Source organism: Trichomycterus rosablanca, chromosome 10 (assembly GCF_030014385.1).
Source record: "Trichomycterus rosablanca isolate fTriRos1 chromosome 10, fTriRos1.hap1, whole genome shotgun sequence".
Classification (NCBI taxonomy): Eukaryota; Metazoa; Chordata; class Actinopteri; order Siluriformes; family Trichomycteridae; genus Trichomycterus; species Trichomycterus rosablanca.
This window is the reverse complement of record NC_085997.1, coordinates 7,516,020-7,524,773: the sequence shown is the minus strand read 5'-3', so window position 1 is coordinate 7,524,773 and position 8,754 is coordinate 7,516,020.

Genomic DNA, 8,754 nt, shown 5'->3' with positions numbered 1-8,754 from the left:
TATATCCTGCACTATTTTGGCCCTTTCATAATGCAGCATCAACTCTTTGTTAGTACATTACAATTTACAAAGAGTAAAGGAGAGTTCATCAAATGGTAGAGGGCTTGCTTAGCATGCGAGAGGTAGCGGGATCGATGCCCGCATTCTCCAGGTTTTAAATTTATGTAGAGAAACAGATGGACTACAGTCAGTAATTGTAGAACTACAAAGTGCTTCTATATGGTAAGTGGAGCTGATAAAATGGACAGTGAGTTTAGAAACAACGAGGTTTTTTTAATGTTATGTTCTAACCTGTAATAAATAGAATTTCTCAAAATGTCCACTAGGTGGAGGCAAACCCGCGTTGACGTTGTAGCATGGGGAAAGGGGCGTGTGAGACAAAATTTGATGTTTGAGGCGGCTAATGGTCTACATTTTCATGATAAGTTGACTTTTTTTGTATTTTATTATTTTATTTGTAATTTATTTCATAATATCAGTAACGTGAGAATAATTTTTCACGGCACCCCTGACGAAGCCAGACGGCACCCCGGTTGAGAAAGGCTGACCTAAGTGATCAAATAATATAAACTGAAATCTTTATCAATGAATAACTAATAAGAAATTGTTCACGTTTAATCGAGCAAGGCACTGTTACTATGCTAACTTTTAACTTTCTCTCCAAGAGCCAAGGTGTGACTCCTCTGAGAGTCGTTGGCCCCAGGTGTGAATCGGGGTTCAACTGACTGGGAGGGACGTGCTTCATGGGTGACTGACCAATTGGTGTGAAGTAATGTGTAATGTTCTATAGGTGTTGTTTACTCGTACATCTCACATTTCATACATGCTTCTAGTTCATATAAACTCCACATGACATTTCAAATATTTAAAGATGTGTAGGTTATATAGTCATTTAGTTCTTTATTTGTAGTATGATTATGTGTTTAGGTGTGTGTGTGTGTATTAGACTTGTTATTATTTATGAATTGTATGTGATTTTATTAGTTTTAAATCTGACAGTGTTGTAGAAATGGGCATTTTTCTAAAGTCTAAACTTTTTACCTACATGTGATACATTTTGCAACCACTATTTCAAAGTAATTTGGGCAACTACCTTTTAATTTGTACTTTTCAAAGTGGAACAGACGCTCGAGTGGCAAACCAGCATCAAATCTCTGTGGTGTAACGCTCAACACGTTTACTCTCCGAGTAAAAGCTCCAGGTTCAAGACTTGGCGGGGAAGGTACCTGGTTTTCCTAAGAGTTTGTTGTTTCGCTCGACACTACAATTAGCCCCTATACAATCAGGCTGTGAGAGAACTAAATGTCTCACAATGAGCTTGATCCCCAAACAATGAAGACTTCAGGACAGCTATCTACATAGATCCAAGATGACGGTGCGTGCACAGCAGGAGGCTCAGTGTCTCGCCAGACTTTGCTCTGTAGTAGTTATTAATCTAGTGTTGTTCAGTTTTTGCCCTCAGTACTGCCAGGCGATGACGGACTCTCTCCACCATCTCTCACTGAAAGCTCTTCAACAAACGCTGCATCCGCAAAAGCTCTCAGCACTGTGGAGAATCCGTCACATCCATCGCATGGACGCTTTACTTTCCTGCCGTCTGGGAGAAGGTACCGCAGCATCCACACAAACACAACTAGCAGCAGCTTCATACCACAAGCCGAGTCCTGAACTCAGGTCTAAACTGATGGACTCACATAGAAACACACACACACACAGAAACACACACAAACACACACACACACACATAAAAACACACTCATACATACTTACACACACACAAACACTCACAAACTCCCATGCATGCATACATACACACACACAGTCATTAACAAACATGCATACACACACACACACTCATACATAAACTTACTTTCACATACACGCGCACACACAAGAGAACCACACACATAAACGCACACTAGCATGCATGCATAGTCATACACACACACACACACTCACAAACTCCCATGCATGCATACATACATACACACACTTAGACTGTGACGAGTAAATACTCGCATACACACACACACACACACACACACACTTATACACACACACACACACACACACACACACTCATTTGTACTTTGTGAGATGTTTGTAAGTGAAATAGCATGTACTTGATCAGCTTGAAATAATAGCGCACTGTATGTGTAACATGTTCTCCACACCAACTAGTTGTACGCCCAGCTGTTTCAAACAGACTGTAGTAAATAGAGGACCGTTTAAATCTATATTTATGTGCAGCCTAATAATGCACTGAGTTTTAGATATTAATACCCACATATTTTATGTTGAATTACATGCATCATGATTTTAGTTCTTGCTTCACAGAGCTGCTTTGTTATTGCACTGCACTAATACAACAGTTGGTATATCTTGCACTATTTTGGCCCTTTCATAATGCCGCATCAACTCTCTGTTAGTACATTACAATTTACAAAGGGTAAAGGAGAGTCCTTCATAAGGGGAATTAGCTCAAATGGTAGAGCGCTCGCTTAGCATGCGAGAGGTAGCGGGACCGATGCCTGCATTCTCCAGGTTTTAAATTCATGTAGAGAAACAGATGGACTACAGTCAGTAATTGTAGAACTACAAAGTGCTTCTATATGGTAAGTGGAGCTGATAAAATGGACAGTGAGTTTAGAAACAAAGTTTTTTTAATGTTATGTTCTAACCTGTAATAAATTGAATTTCTCAAAATGTCCACTAGGTGGAGGCAAACCGCAAATTACAAAAACCACAATGGCCACATTTCATGTCAATCACGCTGACCTGTTAGAACGAGGGGTTTTGATTGGTCTTTTCAAACTAAACAAGCAAACTTAGTTATGCTGTAATAGTTAGGGGTGCTGGAGTCTAAACCTGTAAAACTCTCTGATATTTTATTCTTAATGATTTCACATTGTAACAACATCTTCTGTTGTTTTAACCCGAGGAGGCTCTGACGGAAACCTGTTCACCCTCTCGAGGTTAAAGACTGCAAGTCGAGACTGCAGTGCCAACATACGGGTGCTCACACACACAAACTAACACACACAAACTAACACACATAAACGTACACACTTAACTGCACACATACTTACACTGGAACAAATTACTCACATTATATATGCACACACACACACACACACACACACACACACACATATATACACAAACTTACATTCACAAACTTACATTCACATACACTAACACTCGCACACACAATAGAACCACACACATAAACACACACTCGCACGCATTCATACTCATACACACACTGTAAAAAGTAAAACATTGCTGTCGTTCATTTAATGTTTTTTTTCTAATTAAAGTAGTTGAAAATTATTAGTTTGCTTGTTTTAATTCGACTTCTTAATTTATATCTACAGTTTGAACCTGTTTTTTTTATATTGATACAGTGTAAAATGTCAGATTGACTTTAAATTACAATTATTCATTTAATCGAGGCAAGTTTTTAGCTTGAGCAAGATTTGCGCATGCGCAAACACGGCCGGACCTGTCGGTTAATTTCGTTAGTTAGTTGAGACTGGTAAGAAAAATAACTTTTATAAAAAGTTTATAAAAATTTCATATAATTAACATTAGTTTAAGTGTATTTGCTGTTATTTGGACTTTAAATTTGTTTGTTTGTCGGCCTATTTTATAACAACCCTTCTGCTTGTGAACTAATGTTAGCTTTCTAAAGGCATCGTTACTGCTAAATTACCAGAATAAAACGCATTTCCTCTGTTAAATGTTATCACGAGCTAATGTTATTTGTGACCGAGCTACAAACCGTAAAAGTTTATTTAACTGTAGCTGAGAGCGGCACTATTACGGTTTTTTACCGAATGTTAGGGGTGCAGTTGGTGCCTAATTTGTAATTTGAAAATGGCAGTTTGTAGGTCTGTGAATATACAGTAGGTATGAATATGGGTGTGTATATCTCTGTGAATATGAATATAACGTTTATATCTCTGTGAATATGAATATAACGTTTATATCTCTGTGAATATGAATATAACGTTTATATCTCTGTGAATATGAATATAACGTTTATATCTCTGTGAATATGAATATAACGTTTATATCTCTGTGAATATGAATATAACGTTTATATCTCTGTGAATATGAATATAACGTTTATATCTCTGAATATGAATATAACGTTTATATCTCTGTGAATATGAATATAACGTTTATATCTCTGAATATGAATATAACGTTTATATCTCTGTGAATATGAATATAACGTTTATATCTCTGTGAATATGAATATAACGTTTATATCTCTGAATATGAATATAACGTTTATATCTCTGTGAATATGAATATAACGTTTATATCTCTGTGAATATGAATATAACGTTTATATCTCTGTGAATATGAATATAACGTTTATATCTCTGTGAATATGAATATAACGTTTATATCTCTGTGAATATGAATATAACGTTTATATCTCTGAATATGAATATAACGTTTATATCTCTGTGAATATGAATATAACGTTTATATCTCTGAATATGAATCTAACGTATATATCTCTGAATATGAATATAACGTTTATTTCTCTGTGAATATGAATATAACGTTTATATCTCTGAATATGAATATAACGTTTATATCTCTGAATATGAATCTAACGTTTATATCTCTGTGAATATGAATATAACGTTTATATCTCTGTGAATATGAATATAACGTTTATATCTCTGTGAATATGAATATAACGTTTATATCTCTGTGAATATGAATATAACGTTTATATCTCTGAATATGAATATAACGTTTATATCTCTGTGAATATGAATATAACGTTTATATCTCTGAATATGAATCTAACGTATATATCTCTGAATATGAATATAACGTTTATTTCTCTGTGAATATGAATATAACGTTTATATCTCTGAATATGAATATAACGTTTATATCTCTGAATATGAATATAACGTTTATTTCTCTGTGAATATGAATATAACGTTTATATCTCTGAATATGAATATAACGTTTATATCTCTGAATATGAATATAACGTTTATATCTCTGAATATGAATATAACGTTTATATCTCTGAATATGAATATAACGTTTATATCTCTGTGAAAATGAATATAACGTTTATATCTCTGTGAATATGAATATAACGTTTATATCTCTGAATATGAATATAACGTTTATATCTCTGTGAATATGAATATAACGTTTATATCTCTGTGAATATGAATATAACGTTTATATCTCTGAATATGAATATAACGTTTATATCTCTGTGAATATGAATATAACGTTTATATCTCTGTGAATATGAATATAACGTTTATATCTCTGTGAATATGAATATAACGTTTATATCTCTGTGAATATGAATATAACGTTTATATCTCTGAATATGAATATAACGTTTATATCTCTGTGAATATGAATATAACGTTTATATCTCTGAATATGAATATAACGTATATATCTCTGTGAATATGAATATAACGTTTATATCTCTGTGAATATGAATATAACGTTTATATCTCTGAATATGAATATAACGTTTATATCTCTGTGAATATGAATATAACGTTTATATCTCTGTGAATATGAATATAACGTTTATATCTCTGTGAATATGAATATAACGTTTATATCTCTGTGAATATGAATATAACGTTTATATCTCTGAATATGAATATAACGTTTATATCTCTGTGAATATGAATATAACGTTTATATCTCTGAATATGAATATAACGTTTATATCTCTGTGAATATGAATATAACGTTTATATCTCTGTGAATATGAATATAACGTTTATATCTCTGTGAATATGAATATAACGTTTATATCTCTGAATATGAATATAACGTTTATATCTCTGTGAATATGAATATAACGTTTATATCTCTGAATATGAATATAACGTTTATATCTCTGTGAATATGAATATAACGTTTATATCTCTGAATATGAATATAACGTTTATATCTCTGTGAATATGAATATAACGTTTATATCTCTGAATATGAATATAACGTTTATATCTCTGTGAATATGAATATAACGTTTATATCTCTGTGAATATGAATATAACGTTTATATCTCTGTGAATATGAATATAACGTTTATATCTCTGTGAATATGAATATAACGTTTATATCTCTGAATATGAATATAACGTTTATATCTCTGTGAATATGAATATAACGTTTATATCTCTGAATATGAATATAACGTTTATATCTCTGTGAATATGAAAATGGCGGTTTATAACTCGGTGAATATGAATAACGTTCATATCTCGTTTTATCATTTTCTATGGTTAGTATAGTTGTGTCCATTTGAGTAATGTAACTTGCTCCACTACAGAATTGAAATAAAGAATTGTAATATAATGTGAATCTGTTAAGAGGAATTAATGACTTATTTAAAATAAAAATATATTTTACTACATGATCCACTTCAATTTCAAATAAAAACCCACAAATGCTTTCTCTATTTACTTCAAGGAAGCAGTGCAATCTGTTTGGAAGATCTGGTCAATGATTATTGCTTGTGGTAAGTTCTGTTTACATTATATGGGAATTTATGACTATTTGGGCCACCTTCTGATTTGGGACAAAATATTAAATCAAATCAATTGGATTTATCTATCTACTGGATTTATTGTGTAAACCGAATGTAAATTTAAAGCTTAGTCTGGTTTCCCCTGTGAGTCAAATGTATTTTCTCTTTTCTAGTTCATGTCCTTTCAGTAATCCCGTAATGTGGAAATGTAAAGACTGTGGCAGTTTACATTCAAGAAGATATGACCTTCTAAAACACTATAAACTTGATCATCGGCATTATGGACGGGGTCATTCTTACCCCTGTACATATGAGCATTGTCCATGCACATGCAAGACATGGAAAGCTCTACTGACTCATCTAAGCAAATCCCATCCTGCTCAGTGAACGACACAGAAGGATAGTTTTTCAGTATTCAAGTGCCACATTTGTGACAACAACCAACTTCCTAATGAGACAGATTATTTTCGACACATTGGGCAACATTTGAAAAGTCATGAATCTGTGACTTGTATGTTTGCTGGTTGCTCATACAAAACAAATCTTTATGGAGTCTTCAATACTCACAAATGGAGAAAACATACTCCACATACATTTAAGGATTTAAAGCCAGGAGTTGTTGATAGACCTGTTGATAATCTTGCTGATGATCGTATTGTAGAATAATTTGAAGATGGCATCAATGACCAGCTAGATAATGATTTACTGTCTGATGAGAGTTCAGTAGATTTGAGTAAAGTGTTTGAGCTAAAATTAGCTTTAGTCTTACTTAAGGTGGAGAATGTTTTTCTTGTATCAAGTGCAGCTGTGAATGAACTGCTGGAGGAGCATCAATATTTAATTCGTACTGTCTCTGTGCCAGTGACCCAAAAGACTATAATCCGCTTCTTACAGGATCACAGTTGCCAAGTTGATGAATCAGTTGTAAAAGAGTTAGCAACTGTACTTTGCACCTCAAATCCCATTCAAGCAGCAATAGGAAACCAGGGTCCACTGTCTACTGCTTGGAAACGAAAGGCATACTACAGAAAAAAATTCAATGTTGTGCAGCCAGTGGAATATGTGTTAGACAGTCAAAATGGAAGGTCTTTTCAGTATGTACCTTTATTGAAATCCCTGCAGCAACTGCTCAATTGTGATAATATACTCAATAAGGCTATAAATTTGAAAGAGAAATATCAGCCAGAGGCAAATGAAAAACAAGTATATCAGTCATTTTGTGATGGACTTCTCTTTGAAAGAAACGCTCTCCTATCAAAAGACTGTGCAGTTTCCTTAATTCTGTATGTTGACGATTTTGAAATATGTAATCCTCTTGGAACATCACGGAAAAAACATAAAATCTGTGCCTTGTATTGGATTTTAGGCAATCTGCCACCTGGTTGTCACTCCTCGTTGTCCTATATCCATTTGGCTGCATTAATCAATAGCAAAGATGTCAAAGTATATGGTTATGACAAAGTGTTAGAGCCTTTGATAAATGATCTCATAACATTAGAACAACATGGAATTTTTCTGGAAGATACATCTGCAGATTTTGCACAGCAGATAGATCAGATTTTCATGCCAAAGACGTTGGAGCTGGAGATTTCACTCTGAGAACTGAGGATATTCACACAAGTCATCTTAAAACTGTTGTTGAAAATTCTTTGAGCAGCTATTACGGTGTTAAGAGGAAATGTGCTCTGTCAGAAAAACTTTCCTATTTTAATGTTACTACTGGTTTTCCTCCAGACATTGTACACAATTTGTTTGAAGGAATAGTTCCTGTTGAAATAGCACTTTGTCTGACTGTATTAATTTCCAAAAAGTATTTTAATCTGGCCATTTTGAACAAGGTGATAGTAGATTTTCCCTATAAATGGAGTAATAGAACAAACCGCCCTCACCCTGTTCCACTGACATATGCATCCAGGAAAACAATTGGTGGAAATGCACATGAAAACTGGACTTTACTAAGATTTTTTCCACTGCTGCTTGGACAGAAAGTGCCCCCTGATGAACCAGCCTGGCAACTCCTTGCCGATTTAAAAGACATTGTGGATCTTGTTGTTTCTCCAGTTCAAACTGAGGAATCAGTAGCATATTTAAACTTTAAGATCTCTGAACACAGAGTGAGATTCCAAGAGATTTTTCCAGAGGCAGGTTTTCTGCCAAAGCACCATTTCTTGGAGCATTACCCTCAGCTAATTTGTCAGTTTGGACCT